Source organism: Sphaerodactylus townsendi, linkage group LG08, assembly GCF_021028975.2.
Source record: "Sphaerodactylus townsendi isolate TG3544 linkage group LG08, MPM_Stown_v2.3, whole genome shotgun sequence".
In the NCBI taxonomy this organism is placed as follows: Eukaryota; Metazoa; Chordata; class Lepidosauria; order Squamata; family Sphaerodactylidae; genus Sphaerodactylus; species Sphaerodactylus townsendi.
Window position 1 is genome coordinate 74428917 of NC_059432.1, and position 15635 is coordinate 74444551.

Sequence of the window (15635 nt, forward strand, 5' to 3'; positions counted from 1 at the left end):
TGGATTAGACCAGATGGCCTATGAACTCCAACCATCACACAATCATCCTCGAGAAGATGTTGAATTCTATAATTTCATGTGGGCAAAAATGTGGCCTTTTCCAGATACCTGATAGAGATAATGTGAGAATTGGAACATTAAGGATTATTATTTATTTTTAAAAAAGAAAAAAAGCTTTTGGTACCCTATCTGAAAACATCTAAATGATGTGAATGTATACAAATAATAGACCATCATTTAACTACTGTTAACTGTTTTCCTTTTAAAAAAATGTTAAGGTGTTATTTTATTCCATTTTTTCTCTCATCTGCCAAATACCATCTTCAATTTCCAGTATGTGTTGCAAAAAATGGGTTGGCGAAAGAGAAATACTCTCAAAAGATCACCCTTTGAAATCTGCATGCATCTATATTTTACAAGTACTTGACTTTCCTGTTAGCAGGGCTCTTCAAACAACCAACTGCCTTAATCCCAGTGGCAAGGGGAAAATATTGTGAGTATGATACCATAAGTTATATTTGGCTACATGATATGAAAGCACGTAAGTGCTCTGCCTGGTGACAAACAAAAAAAGAATCTCGGCCAAATTAAAATGTTGGTGTCAAGTATTACAAGGGGAGTCCCAAGTAGCTAGTTAGGTTAGGACACTTTCTGTGGCAAGAGAAAATGTTTGAAGCACTCACATCCTTTAAATGCATTTTTTTCTTCATAGAACAACTATAGATTCAACAGAACTAGTAGTTGCGTATTCTGATTCAGCAAAGCAGGAAGGAACAGGAATTCAGTGCTTCAAAAGGAAGTGACTGACCTCTGAACTCAGTAGAAAATGAAGTGTCCTAGCTTTAAGGGAAAACATTAACGTTATAACAAGATAAATATGACCAAAGAAAGCAGCTCGTTCTGTTATTTGTATAAATTAGTCTTTCATGAGGAAAACAAGTTCGCCCAGGGCACTACAAAAAGCAAGAATGCAATTGCCATTTTAGCTTTCAGTTCCCTCTGTGAGCCAAGGAATTCATACATGTCCATCACATGCCCAGTTTTTGCTCCCACTCCTTATCCAGGTAGATAGTTTACATGTCCCAGCTGTTTTGCGCTAAAAGGACTGGAATCAGGGATTGGTGAGAAGGGCCAGCTGCCAAGGCCCATGCCCGCTCCACTGTCACATGCCTGCCTGCCTGCCTGCCTGCCTGCCTGCCTGCCTGCCTGCCTGCCTGCCTGCCTGCCTGCCTGCCTGCCTGCCTGCCTGCCTGCCTGCCTGCCTGCCTGCCTGCCTGCCTGCCTGCCTGCCTGCCTGCCTGCCTGCCTGCCTGCCTGCCTGCCTGCTCCTCTGTTGTTGTTGTTTGTATCTCAGAGGGAGAAGTGCTGCCACCAAGCCTTGTCATCAAACCCATCTCCCATGATTAAGCATTAAGTGCTGAGTGAGCAGGTAGCACATAAGTATGGTTTGGCAGTTAGGGGTGTTCATTTGGTATAGCCAAGCCAAAAAATATTCAAAAATACTTTATTGGTATTTTTTTGTGTGTATTTTCTCAGCCAAATGCACATCAGAGAATCCCCCGTGCCAATTAGTTATTTCAATTTTTTAAAACTTAAGAAAATACAGCTGTATTTAGGATTATTCCAGAATGCCAAATAGCAGTAGTTAAAGATTCTCCTCTACAGTTGCCCTGTGTCCTTTCCATGTCTTTGGACTAGTTTCCAGAGCAACAGGAGGAAGGAGAGATGAAGCATTTCTCACAGGCCAATAGGACAGCATGTTAGGGGGAGCTGTACTGTTTACCCAATCATAGTTGTTGGTGTAAGGTTGTTTTGATGTGTGTTTCTATTCAGCCAGCTTGGCCTTGGCACATTCCATGGTCTGGGCTGTGTGCCCAGGATGGCTGCTGAAGTTAACCTTGCTGTCTGCGCTTATCATATATATGTTTGAAGCTTGTCTTTTTTTATCGTGGGAATTGTATTGGGGGGTTCGGGGAGGAGCTGTTTTGCCCGTAAAAGAGGCTGCCTAGTCCGGGGAAGGTCAGAATCTGCATTCCGTGTATGTGATTCCAGAAGTTTATGAAATAAAGAACTATTCCAAGTTGCTTAATTTCAGGTCCTTCGAGGTTCCTTACAGTTGGTTCTGCTGGGCTTGTAAAGGTGCCCTCCTGCTTTATTTTCTACTGTTGGGATTCCCTTGTTTGACATTGGTTCTGTTGAATTTGCCATTGTTCTGCATAGATTTCTTGGCTCTGTTTTGGTTCTGTTGGACTTGTGTTGGCTCTTGGCATGGGAGACATTGACCAATGGTTGCTATAGACATACCTCTTTACTTTTGCCCTAGAGGGGAAAAAAAGCTCTGTTGAAAATTCAGTGCCTCAAGTAAAAAAAAAAACAGCTTACAGACACCTAGAAAACTTCCCAAATTAATGTCAGAGTCTATTGCCAGCATTTTTCAGCATTTTAGAATTCTTATTAATTTTCCACCCTTGTTATATCTGTCTTTTTGACTACTTTCCCTAGATTTGGGCTTTAGATTAGTAAATCATGCTGTTTTAAATCCATGTTTCTTTTAATATGAAAATGAGATTTTATTTCACATACTTTCGGAATTTAACTTTCCACAAAGCCTTCGACAATACTTTCCACAAAGCATTTCCATGAATTCAGTCATATATTTTTTAAGTTTTGATTTCAGCCATAATGAAAGACCCTATATGATCTCACTCTCCCTCCCTCCCTTCCTTCCTGCCTTCCTTCCTTGTATGAATTGGTTGTTTCCATTTTAGCACAAACCATGAATTTGTTGTTAAGTCCTAACCAGCAAACTGTTTTGTCATGCTTGCTTGTACTGCAAACACACTTTGAACCATCATTTTGCAATTTTGACTTAAAGGAAAACATGCAAAAGTTAAATTAATAAATGGTCATTCGGTGTTAGATCTATTGTTAACACCTGTCTTGGAGACTGACTGGTGTTGGGAGAAAGACGTGGATAAGTCAGGGTATAATGTTCTGACTTGAGCAGAGAAAAAAAGCCTTCCACACATGCTCTCATCACTCGTTTTATTCCCAGATGACAATAACAGCAAAGCTTTTTTGCCCAATAGTAAGTCAGGGTATTTGAACAGCCACCAGACAGGTTTCCTCAGCTGGTCCTTTTAGGCTTGTTCTTTGTGGTTCTTTGGCTCTTTGTCCCCTCACTCTCGGAGGAGGGGGGATCTAAGTTTGCTGAGTTTTTGCAAGAGAGAAATGCTACATGAGTTACCTGATGGGACTTGTAGCAGAGACATTCGGGGAAAAGAAAACTGTGCTTCCTGCTCCTTCTCTTCTAAACTATAATTCCCACCATGTCCCAAGATCTCTTCTCTTCCTGTCTTACCCAAGACAAAGGAATGTGGTTGTGTCACTTGCCATCCCCAACAAACCAAGTAGCAGCACCTCTTGGGCAAAAATACAAGAATGATGCTGCCTTTAGGCTCCTTTACTGCTTGGAGTTGTTTTGCTGTCCGAGGGTGGACCCCTTTTGTGCGAACCCTTTACCAATAACACACACCACTCCATTGCTGGGGTAACAAATTGGCCATAGCCATTTCATTGAGCAGAAGCGTGAGGCTAAGCATGGATCTGGATCTGGTCATGCGGGTAACGTGCTGAAGCTCCGCCGGGCGGACACCCCGTACCCGAGCTTCACTCTCCGGTGATGCCGGCCCTTGCCAGGCATGGCTCTCTTTCCATTTCCGCCCCTACTTGGGCGGCATCTGCTGGTTTCGTCTCACCCCACCCCAACAGCAACCTCAACCCGGGGTGATTCCCAGCTTTTTTCCTAGATTGCTGCTGTTTTTTCAGGTTTAATCCAGGAGTTCCTTGTACACAATGGTTTCCCTCTCAACTTTTTTTTACAGGTATAAAGCCTTTATTGGCATTACACAACTTTTTTTTTGTCAAGTCACATCTGACTTATGGCAACCCCTTAGGATTTTCAAGGCCAGAGATTTTGGAAGATGGCTTGGATGATGCTTGTCTCTGCATCACCCTGGTAGTCTTTGAAGGTCTCCTGTGCAACTGCTAGTCATGGTTAGGGCTGAGAATGTGTGACTGGTCCAAGGTTTCCCAATAAGCTTCCATGGCATAAGTGGGATGTTTAACCTGAGTTTCCCAACTCCTGGTCCAACCCCTTAATCTCTAAATTACACTGGCTCTCTCTACCCTCTTGATCAAATAGCTAAGAATTACTGAAATTAGGAAAGCTTTACCAGTTCCAATTGTGCTTGCTCAACTGAGCATTTGGGCACCTGTCTTGTACTAGACAGCAATTCAGAGAGTAGTCACTTTATCTCTTTAAATGAAAAGAGGGGCCAGAGAGCCTCTGTTCAACTCACCCTCATTTCAAGTGGAAAGGGCACCCTGTGGTACTTGTCATGATCAACTCCTGCTTGATCCTACCATGTTTCACCTCCTGCCTGGGACCTGGGCACTTTCAGGCTCTCTGTTCAGAGCCCCCTCCCTCTTTTCCTTTTTCTCAGACTCATTATCAGCTTGTTAGCTACCTGCCAGTGCAGCTCTCTCATGTTTTGACCCTGGTAGGAGAGGTCAGTTCCTCCTTCCAGCAGTCCATGAGACTTGAGGGATCCCCTCCTGTGCAGGCAGGGCAGGGCTGGTGTGGTGCCACAGCAACACGCAGTAGTGAGGAGGCTCAGAGCAGGGGCTGGACTGCTGACAGTCCAGCAAAGAATAAAATCCAAGATTACCAAGTCCATGAGAGAGTCCAAAGAGAATCAGGCCAGGAGTCAAATGCCAGGAATGCCTACAGCAATCAGAAGAATCCAAGAATCAAGATCAGAAGCCAGTCCATTGTCAGTCAGGTCTGGAGACAGCAGTGGTATTCAGACAAGGTCAGGTAGAATCCACTTGGCAACCAAAATTGCAGTTCCTGCCCAAGACCTTTTATTCCTCAGAGCTACTTGCTTGGGACTGCTCCTGCAAAGGCTCTAGGTAATGCCTAGCCTGTAGTCTTGCTGAGCAGTGTCTTCCCTTTAAGGTCAGTCTCAATCTCCGTCTGCACTGCAGGCTTGCATCTGGAGACCCAGAGGTGCTAGCATCATTCTTAGCTCTGCTGATTAGGTCTGAGCCAGAAACCTGTGTGAGTTCAGGCTCTACTGGTTCAGCTGGCTTCTCTATGGCTCTTTCAGTACAGCAAATTTAGACGAACCCGGCATAGCCCCAGGACATTTGCATGGCTGGCTGTTGAATGGACAGCCAGCGCATCGGCTGGGGTGCACACCTTCCCATAGGGACACTTTTTAAAAAACCCTTTTTAAAAACTCACCTCCGTCTGATGCGCAGCTATGCAGGCAGGCACGCATGCTCCCCCAGAGCCTTGCTGGAGCCAAAAGTGCCTGCGTGGGACCAGGGAGGGAAACAAAAAAAGTCCAGCTGCATAACACACCTCACAGCCATTCAAAAGAATTGCACATATCATGATTTTTGTAAAACCCAAATTGGGGAACCCGGGGCAGACTCGCTTCAGGAGTGGGATCCATGCAAAGTTCCCCCTCAACCCAGATTTTATCTCACCTTTAACCCGTGTTTATTGGCCAGTACAGAAAGGGCCTATGCAAGGCTCCATTAACCCTTTCTCAGGGGAGCTATCAGCTGCAGCAGGGGCTTCTTCAGATGAGCTGTCAGTTGGAGCAGGGAGGGACATGAAAACTCCCCTCCTTGGAAATTGGTGGGCAGGGTGGTGTGACAGACTATGAGGATGATGTAGGGTATAATGGTGCTGCTTGCGATATTGGCTATGCTTAGTTCTGGCAATAGAAGTCCAAATGCTCCTTTCCTGATGTTGTTTCATAATAAAGAAATCAGTCCTGAACAGTCCTGGCCCAGACACTTGTGTGATCTGGGCTGCGTAAGAATCCCATATGAAAGCAACAATAGTAGCATCTTCCTTATAAAGTGTTTGCTTTCTTGAATGCTCACGGCACTTCTCATAATCGTAGACTCCTCACAACATAAGGAAGGCCTGTATTATCCCTATATGAGAATTGGAGTGACACTAAAGCTGTAAGCTTCTGGCTCACTTAAGAAAACTACTCATCTAATTGCTTTTGCTCTGCTACCAAACTGTGCCAGCTCTTGGGCTTGTAGATGATGCCTCTTTGCTCTATAATTTAAAAATGCAACATAAAGGGGAGCCAGAGCTCTTGGAGACAGCATTTTCTTACGGAATTCCCTGGGAGATGGAACTTACTCTGTGCTCATGTGCATGCTGGAAGAGTGTAATACATATCTGGATGGATTAAAAAGATCTTACCACTCAACGCCTTCAGAAGAGTCAGCAGCATGCACACTTAAGCATTTGGGTTTGGTGTGGTGGGGGGGATGCAAAATTAGTTTGGATGTTTGGAGGACTGGAATAAGCTGCAAACTTCTTTTTGAATGTTGGCTGCTCAGAGCCCCCATGGCTCTGGTACAAGAATTCCATCTGCCCTCTGCTGAACCCTGATCCAAAACAAATATCATAACAAATCAAATAACTTGGCTTTCTGTTACTGTGAACTGAGTAACTGTTACCTGGGAATAAGCCCTATTAATTTAAGTGAGATATCAGTCTCTGCCAAATAGTACTAAACTATAAAAAAAAAGACTGTACAATATTTCCACATACATTTAGTGTGTATAATTTTCACTTTATCTGGTTCCCCCCTATTTTTTTCTGACTCTTTTGAGACTACTTTGACCTTAATGTTCTTTTCTGGAAACTGATTCTGAATTGACTTTTTGGTCATTTGTAATATTCCTATTGATTCTATTCTCCCATCTACCTCCAGCCCCCTTTTCAATGATTGCACTAGCATCATTGTTAGACTTCCATCCCCAAAATCAGTGGTTGCATTTTCTTTTTAAAAAATCCCTAACATATCTATATAACATATCTATATAATGTTGTAGTGTTGTAATGATAGTTTAAGCAGGTTCTCTGAATTCACAACTTTCATTTAAAAAGAAATTCTAGCTCCTCAAGGAGAGATAAAGGAAAAGGTTTCTGCTAGGGAAAGAGGGATAGATATTATTTTTAAAAAGATTAAAGTTGGCATTCAGAGAACCTGCTTAAACTATAATTACAACATTACACCATTATATAGATATTTGAGGGCATTTTTTTTAAAAGGAGGGCATGTTTGGACATCACTGCTAATTACACCCGTGATGACAGCACTCTCCTTTTAAAATTCTCATTATTTAAGCCATGTGCAGAAGAAAATAAACTAAAAATCCACAGGGGGGCAGACATGTGGAAGAGTTCTACAAAAAGCAATTCCAGTGTTTTTGAATCAACTTCTAAGAAAATCAGGAATAACTTAATCATGAATAAAAGTTCCCACTCATGGACCTTTCTAATTCCAAGAATATGTCTAATCCCTAATCTGTCTAAAGACCTTTTCTGCATGCACAGTTTACTACAGATTTTCACAGTGGTCAAACTTTATTTCTTGGAAACATTTTCTGTGAAATCATTCCGATGGTAGGTCTCAAACCTTTAGCTAATAAATAGACTTTGTGTGGTTGATCAGTAGCGTTTATTAATTTGGCATCAAAGCACCAAAGCTTGGCAAAGCCAGTTCTGACAAACCTGGCCTTTGCCATCCCCTTTATCCCTAAAGCTAGTCCCCCCTCCCAGTTTCCCAAGAAGTTGTGAAAAACAGTCCCTAGAGCTAAGGTGCCCCAAGGTCGGCGGAAGATAGCAAGAGTGAGCCATCTGTCTTCCTGCCCCCAAGAGATAATGGGTGCATCTCCATTTCCCATGGGACCAGGGTGTCAGGGGAAGAGTAGTTATCTACAAAGCATGTGAAGCCATAAAGATCAAGGGAAGAATGTTCCAAATGTCAGTGGTTACATATAGCAGGCTGGTTACATACATCTTCTAGCAGCATTGATCAATTGTTGCAAGCAGTTACATTGAGGTAGGCATGCATCTCAATCACATAGATACTATTTTCCTTGACATCCGCACACCTCTATCCCCACTGTTGTTTTCTCCCTTGTCTCTTCAGTTCATTTGACACTTTACTGCTAAAAAAGTATTATTCCTAATGGTGGTGAGATGTCATCTATGACCCAGAAGAACAACTCTACCCATTTTTTCTTTTGTGCAGGCACTCTAGTATTACTGCACAGCTACACTGAAGCGGCAATTTGAAAAAAATGTCTCAGCCTCCATTTCTACAATTAAGAAATACCCACACAAAATGGAAACAATTTTTTTTTCTACACCAGTGGGTTGTACCTCGAAGTAGTTGCTTCAATGAGTTAATTATGCAACATGTGATATACACTGAAACTAAGCATTCAGCCTGGGCATCCACTATTTCACATGTATAATTTCTAATATATATCACAGTACATGTAAAGTGTGTGTCTGTGTGGGGGGATGTTAACCCTTTCACTACTTTGATAAATTCTTGGAAAATATTAACTTGATACAGAGATCTTCTGTTCTACTATTAGGTGTGTTTTGATTTCCCAGCTAGGAATGAGAAGGAATGAGGCTAGAATTGGTGAGGGGAATAGAATAATTAGTGGAGGAGGGACAGAGACATGAAGACACATCAGGTTGGTTGATGAGCTTACGAACAACATACAATAGGAAAATGTCCTCTGCTTCATAGCTTCCTGGGGGCGGGGGGGGGGGGGCAGCAATAGAAAGTCTACCCTGCAAGCACCTTCTCCTTACTTGCTTGCTCCTGGGAAATTTAGCTGCAACTCTAACTTTAGGGTTCTTATTATTATGTTAACATATGCCCTTGAATGGATAGGTTCTCTTTTCCAACTCTGGGTGCTTCTACGCCTATTGATTGTTTCCTTTTAAAAGAGAAATCCTATCCTTCCCTCTGGGGCTTGTAATTTGTTGTCCAGTTTCCATTCTTAGTGAAGAGGCTAATCAAAAGGATTGCCTGATTTTACAGCTTAATTCAAACAGGGAATTAAGGAGACCAGAGCAAGGTGGGCCTCATGATAGCATCCATTAATTAAGGGCAGGATAAAAATCTAATGCATTACCAGACAGAAGGAAATGGTATCTAGGGAATATGTCTGCCAGCCCCATAAAATCTGGGCTGAGATTGCTTCCCCTCCTTACTGGTATTGAAGCCTGGACACAGTTAACATGGAAGGGTGGAAACATGCCTGCTAGCTACATAAGCAGTATGGATTTATTTGTCTAAATTATATCTGTATTTCTCTTTAAAGAGAGCCAGCATGGCATAGTGGTTAGGAGTGCTGGACTCTAATCTGGAGAAGCAGGTTTGATGCCCTTCTGCTGTATGTGAAGCCTGCTGGGTACCTTCGGTCAGCCACAGTTATCTTAAAACTTTCTCAGCCCGCAAAGAGGCAAGAAATGGCAACCCAACTCTGAACATTTCTTGTCTGGAAAACCCAATGGGGTCACTATAAGTCATCTGTAACTTCACAGCACGCACACATGCATGCACGCGCGCGCGCACACACACACACACACACACACACACACATTTCTTTGTAAGTCATTTTGGGTTCCCAGCAGGGACCAAGGACATAGGTAAGGGGGGGTTTCACAGGTTCAACCCCTCCCCCATTACATGTCTGGCTTGCTTGAGCGGCTCCCAACGGTGGTTGGGGCCATGGCACCACCCCCTGAGCCCCCCCCCCCAACCCACCCCATAGAAAATCTATACCTACGTCACTGGCAGGGACAAAAGCTAGATACAAATATAAAACACTTTTACACCGGGAGTGAAAAGGTAAATTGAATCCTACTACCATTCTTCAGGCTGGAGTTCGTTTTTTTAAAAGATGAAGACCAGGGCCAGAAAATGATGAATTCTGGCATTTGCTGCCTGATGCAACTATTTCATGGTAAGTTGACTGTGGATAAGTTAGCAGAACTTTTGGATCAAAGAACACTACAGACATTTCTAATGTTTACAGAAAGCTGCATGTGCCTTCCCAAGGACAGACTGGGGAAATCGTTCTTTACAAATACAGCATCCTTTATTCATTAATTTCTCAGCAGGAAACAGTCAACTAGGAAGGGGGAGAAAGGGCAAGCAACAGTACCCAGAACAAGAGTCCTGAACACCAATAGTTCTGTGCCTAAAGATTCTACAAGAAGGATGTGGATAGCAGTAAATGACTACAGAAATTATATCAGAAGTGAAGCACATGTGTGAACAGAACCAATTATTAATTTCAAGGAAAAGGAGAATCCTCCTTTCAGCTTTACTTTGAACAATTAATGTTCACAAGGGGATGAAGAAACAGAGTGACTTTTTTATACTGGCTGGTATACAACATACAGACATATATTTTCCAGAGATAATGGGTATTTGCCTACACATAATGAACTGAAACAGCGAATCTCTAAACAATTATTTGCAGTTCAAAGAGTAACAAAGACACATAGCCACAATTTTAATCAAAAAGCAAATACTGAGCTGTCTACATCAGCTCACAATCTCAGTAGACTGAAGTTCAAGTTTAAATTCAGTCAGTGCTTACCTTTATTGTACAGAGGCATCTGTTTGCATTAATGATGTATATATAGCTGTATGTGAGTTTGGGAGTGTAGCTCAACTGAGATTATGCTACATGAAAATCTTCCCCCAAGGCTTATTAATGGACTACAATCAAGAGTTGCCCTTTGGAGGAGAAACACTAGAGAGTATTTTGTACAAAGTCACCTTCAGAAGACTGTTTGAAAATTGTATGCATTTCTACCTATGAATAATATTTTGCAACATCACAGCCAAACTGTGTTTGACCTTCAGGAGCCAAGTCCTCCTTTCTCTCCCTTGCTTCCTCATTCCGTCTCTCATTGCTCCTTAACTTCCTGTTTTTTCATAAAGCACTGCTTGCCTCTACATCTGAACCATGGTTTGGGGTTATATCTTCAGTGGGCCAGGGTCTTTTCAGATATGCAGGTATTAACATTCAATGAGTAATACGTCTCTCTTATGCAGAAAAAAAAACCATGAGCCAGTTCAGACTTACATGTCTGTATACTCATAGGTTTTGTGTGAGTGCGTGCGTGCGTGCGTGCGTGCGTGTGTGTGTGTGAATTTGGATGTGTGTGGTGGGGATTCTATAAATACTTGTATTTGTATCCATACATTTATCTTCATATTTAAAATTCATCATGCTCTCTGCAGCACTATCTGTTCCCAGAAGATGTTGCATGCGTCATCATTTAATTCTTCTGGCAATGGCAAACCCTTAGATTTTGATATTGCTCATGGGCAGCTTATATTACTCCTTTCTATTTTTATAGTAGCCAGCTGCATAATTTTAAATTAAACCTTGCTAATGGCTCTCAGTGTGGTATTAATTTTATAATATAGTTATTGGAAATTCCAGTAGCCTTAAAATTATCTACTTGTCTGGCAGCGTGTTGTAGAAGCTAGAGTATCATACTGGGACAGCATATTAGGACAGGTAAGACTCGGGCTTAAAACTCGTCCCTTCATAACACTCACTGGCCCAGTCACTCTCTGTTCCATCTTTTGTAACAAAGGTAAGGGGATGACAAAATAGGAATGGAGAAACCACATATAAGCTTAAGTTCCTTGGATAAAAAGTGAGATTTTTAAAAAGTAAATAGATTGATAATCAGTAGTTGTTTCCCACTGCAGTTCTTTGAATTTTCACTTTCTATATTTTCCAACAGATTGCCAGAAGACTGAAACAGTACTTATTAATCATTCTAAGATCAATAAACAAATGTTGTTTCCCTTTGTACTATTAAATTTCAACCAAATAGTTATGGTTATTCTAGTCTTGGCGGTCATGGTACCCTGCATCATTTTTCTAGTCTTTACTTTAGATAACAATGACTTTCAACACTGTGCCATGAGTATATTTCAACACAGCACTCTTGCTTCCATTCCTAAAGTTGCTAAAAATGAATAAAACAAGAATCCCAAAACTGTACTGCTCATATATCATCCACTGCTTCTCAGTGGTGGGTAGGCTAGCCTCTGCAACCAAATCCCACTAACAGTTGATTTTTACCTCTAAAGCCGTTCACAAGCTCTAGCCTACATTCCTAAGGAACCATGTCTCCCACTCAGAACCTGTGTGTCATTTCAGCACTTCCCAGCAGTTATTTAATTTGTGCTTTCCATCAAGGCAGCTTGTTTGGCATCCATATGATGCTCCATTTCTGTGAAACAGCCTTCCAAAAACTGTACACAAAAAACTTTCATGAATGCTGTTGAAGAGAGCCTATGTAACCCCTGTGTAAGAATGGGATGGGGTGGAGTCTGAAAAGAAGCAGAATGCTGCAGAACTCATGAGGTTGGAGGAAGCAAGGCTACCAGGCTGGGACCTCGATTGATTTTATTAAGCCCTTAACAACTTGTTTAAGGTAACTGCAATGTTGTTTGGAACTAGTGGGAAGGGAGTTTATTTTTTTGCTATATTGTAAATGTTAGAATTTATTGTTTCAGGGTTTTTGTGTATGTAAATGGTGAGAGTTTTCTGGGAACCTTCATCATCTTAAATCTCGTTCACCAAGCCTCTGAAGTCTTCAAAAGTCAACCACCAGCAAAAAAGAATTGGACTTGGCATTATCAGTAGGCTGTAAATATAAGGACTTGAAAATGCAAACTTAACAGGACTGTAAAGTGTAAATGTTAAATGTTTTAAAAGTGTTATTTGTTAAGAGAAGTAAACTGTTTTGTTTAAATTTAGTTCTTTGCAACTCCTTCCAAGTACTGCCCCACAGAACCCACAGAAAGAGGTTACAAATTGGCACCCAACCAGCGTGGGGCTTGGAAGTGAGATTGCAAATATAAATTGCTTGCAATGGAAGTGTGCATAAGTTGGGGTTTGATCCCCATAAAACTGACTTGTTATGTGACATAAGTTCAAGGGATGTTAATGAGGATATTCAACATACCGTGGAAACTTATGGCGCAATTGCTAAAATGCACAGGATAAAGGGCAGAGGGAAAGAGATGTTGCTGTGTGAATTTGAAACACATAATTCTGTTTGCAAGATAGTCAACCAATGTATAAACTGTAAGTTGCAAGGGAAATGGGGTGTAATACCTATTGATGCAGAGTTTGCAACAGTTAGTTGGGAAGAAGCAAAAACCTGTGCACAGGGAGAAAAAGGAACACTGTTTGGCAGTTACATGAAGGAAGGGATTCCAGTTGCAACCTCTACCCCTTTTGCAAACTCATCCTCTGGATTGCAACAGCTGCTGGAAAGAGTTTTGCAAACTGCCAGTACAGCTAAGTTTCTAGCAGTAGATCTGAAGTTGCAATTAAAAACATTTTCTCGTATTTTACCTAAACCAACTGGGGAAATAGAATACTCAGTTTGGCGAGCTCATGCAAGAGAATTAATTGCAGATGACAGTGTTCCTGAAAATATTAAAAGAAGGAAAAAAGCTTGCTGTCTCCTGCATTGCCAATAGCTTTGGGAGTGGGGAAGGATGCTTCTGCAAAACAATGTTTTGCTATTTTGGAAATTGCATATGACAATATTGTCTCAGTTTCTGAATTGAAAGCTAAGTTTTATGAGACATATCAGCACATTAATGAACCCCCATCAGCATATTTAAATCGATTGCATGCTCTGGCTATGGAAATATTAGAAGAAGGAGGGAGGAGTTGCTGATGAAAGAGCTTGGGGTTCCCATGTTCAGGAACAATTCTTTAGGGGATGCTGGTGCTGAAGCATTGTTAACAGCCCCTCAAAAGAAGGAACATATAGAGTGCAGTAATTGTGTGAACTAAAAGAAGGTCAATATAAGTTGCTCTCCTTCATGTACAGTGAGATCCTTAGAGAAAGGTAAATCTCTAGTAAACAGGAAGAAAACTGAAGCAAGAGATGAGGGAAAAGGAAGAAAGCCTTCAAATAGAGATTGTGGGACTCATTTGATAAAAAAATACAGAGAAAGGCTGGAAAAGGGAGTGGGTACTAACAAAGAGATAGGCTGGAAATCTAAATACTTACAATCTGAGAAGGAGGTGGCTAAAATTGAAGACTTACCCCTTCATCAAGCAAGGGATTGTAGCAATTCAAAGCCTCAGTTCTCCCAGGGTCTGAGAGAAAGGAGAATGGTAGCCTCCCCTAAAAGGACCCACAGTAAGGTATGGTGCTTTAACTGTGGGATTAGCAAGGGTACATGTTAAAGCGTAAATGTGTGGCCACAATCAGCCAAATCCAGAATTGGTTCATCAAATATTACTAAATACAGTTGGTAACCAAGAAAAAAATTGTTTAGATGGGACCAATTCTAAAAAACAGTATAGCAAGTCAGTGGGCATCTGGAAAGCAGACTACAGGTATGGGTGGAAAGAAACTATTCAAGGTTTGATAGGACCTGTATGTTATGATTGCATATATTTGGATGGAGTGAAATGCTGCTGTTTAATAGATACAGGTTCACAAGTGACATGCATTTGTGAGACCTTTTATAAAGCCCACTTATCTCATCTTGAACTGCAGCCTATTAGGGATTTTATTGGAAATAGAAGGAGCAGGGAGGTCAGACAGGAAAGTGCCCTATCTTGGGATTTATATTTCTAGGAATTGCAATAATTCCAAATTAATCACTGGACAGAGTATAGAAAGAGAAATATGAAATTTTAGCTCCTAGTGTGCCCAGACCAATACGCAATGAATCAACAAGTTCCAGCCATTATTGGTACCTAATGTATTAATGATGTGTGACTTATGCCAATATTTGATTCTAGATGGGACTCAGTTTTGCAACTAGCGAAGCACTTGCCATATCATTGGAAAAGAAGCTTGCAGCTATTATTTAGAGAGTCAAAGGAAGAAGGGTGAAGTGGAAGAGGGAAGTGACATATGGCTGCAGGAGTAAGTGGAAGAGCCTGTACATGTCCCAGCAAGAAAAGAGCATGCACAGTGACACAGGTGTGTTGCAACTTCACCACAGAGAAAATAGGGAACAACAGTCCTTTTAGAAGACCCAGAAGTAGCAGCTGGACCAGGAGGGTTATCCATCTTTCCACAAATAGTAAAACCTAAGTGGTATCAAATATGAGAATAGGGAGTCTGTGTCAAGAATTTGACACAAAAGGATATTGTATTGAAGCTCCTCATACAGTAGTTACTAAAGCTTCTGAAGTTAGAATGGACAAGAGCTCTAGCCCTCCATCAGGTTTGGACCCCTCACAACATATAAAATGGAAATTAATTCCCAGTTTTAGAGATTTTGACGCTTCCAGCATTAAGTAAGAGATCAGAACAGGAAAGAAGTTCACAACATATAAAGCTTAACAGAAACACCAAGGGTCTCTTTGCAATGCATGATTTAGACTTTGGGAGAGTTTCAGGTGTCACCCACAAAATTTATTTTAAAAGTGATGTGCCCTTTAGAGAGAGAACTAGGCGAGCTTCACCTACAGATTTTGAAGACCTACAGCAACATTTGAGGGAGTTGGCTACACAAGGTGTAATTGAAGAAACCAACAGTCCATATGCATCACCAATAGTATTGGTAAGGAAGAAAAATGGGGCTCTTAGGATGGTAGTGGACTATCGGAAATTAAATAATTTAACAGAAAAGGATGCTTACCCTCTGCCAAGAATAGAAGAAATTTTTGCATTACTTGCGGGATCACAGTGGTTCTCTGTCTTA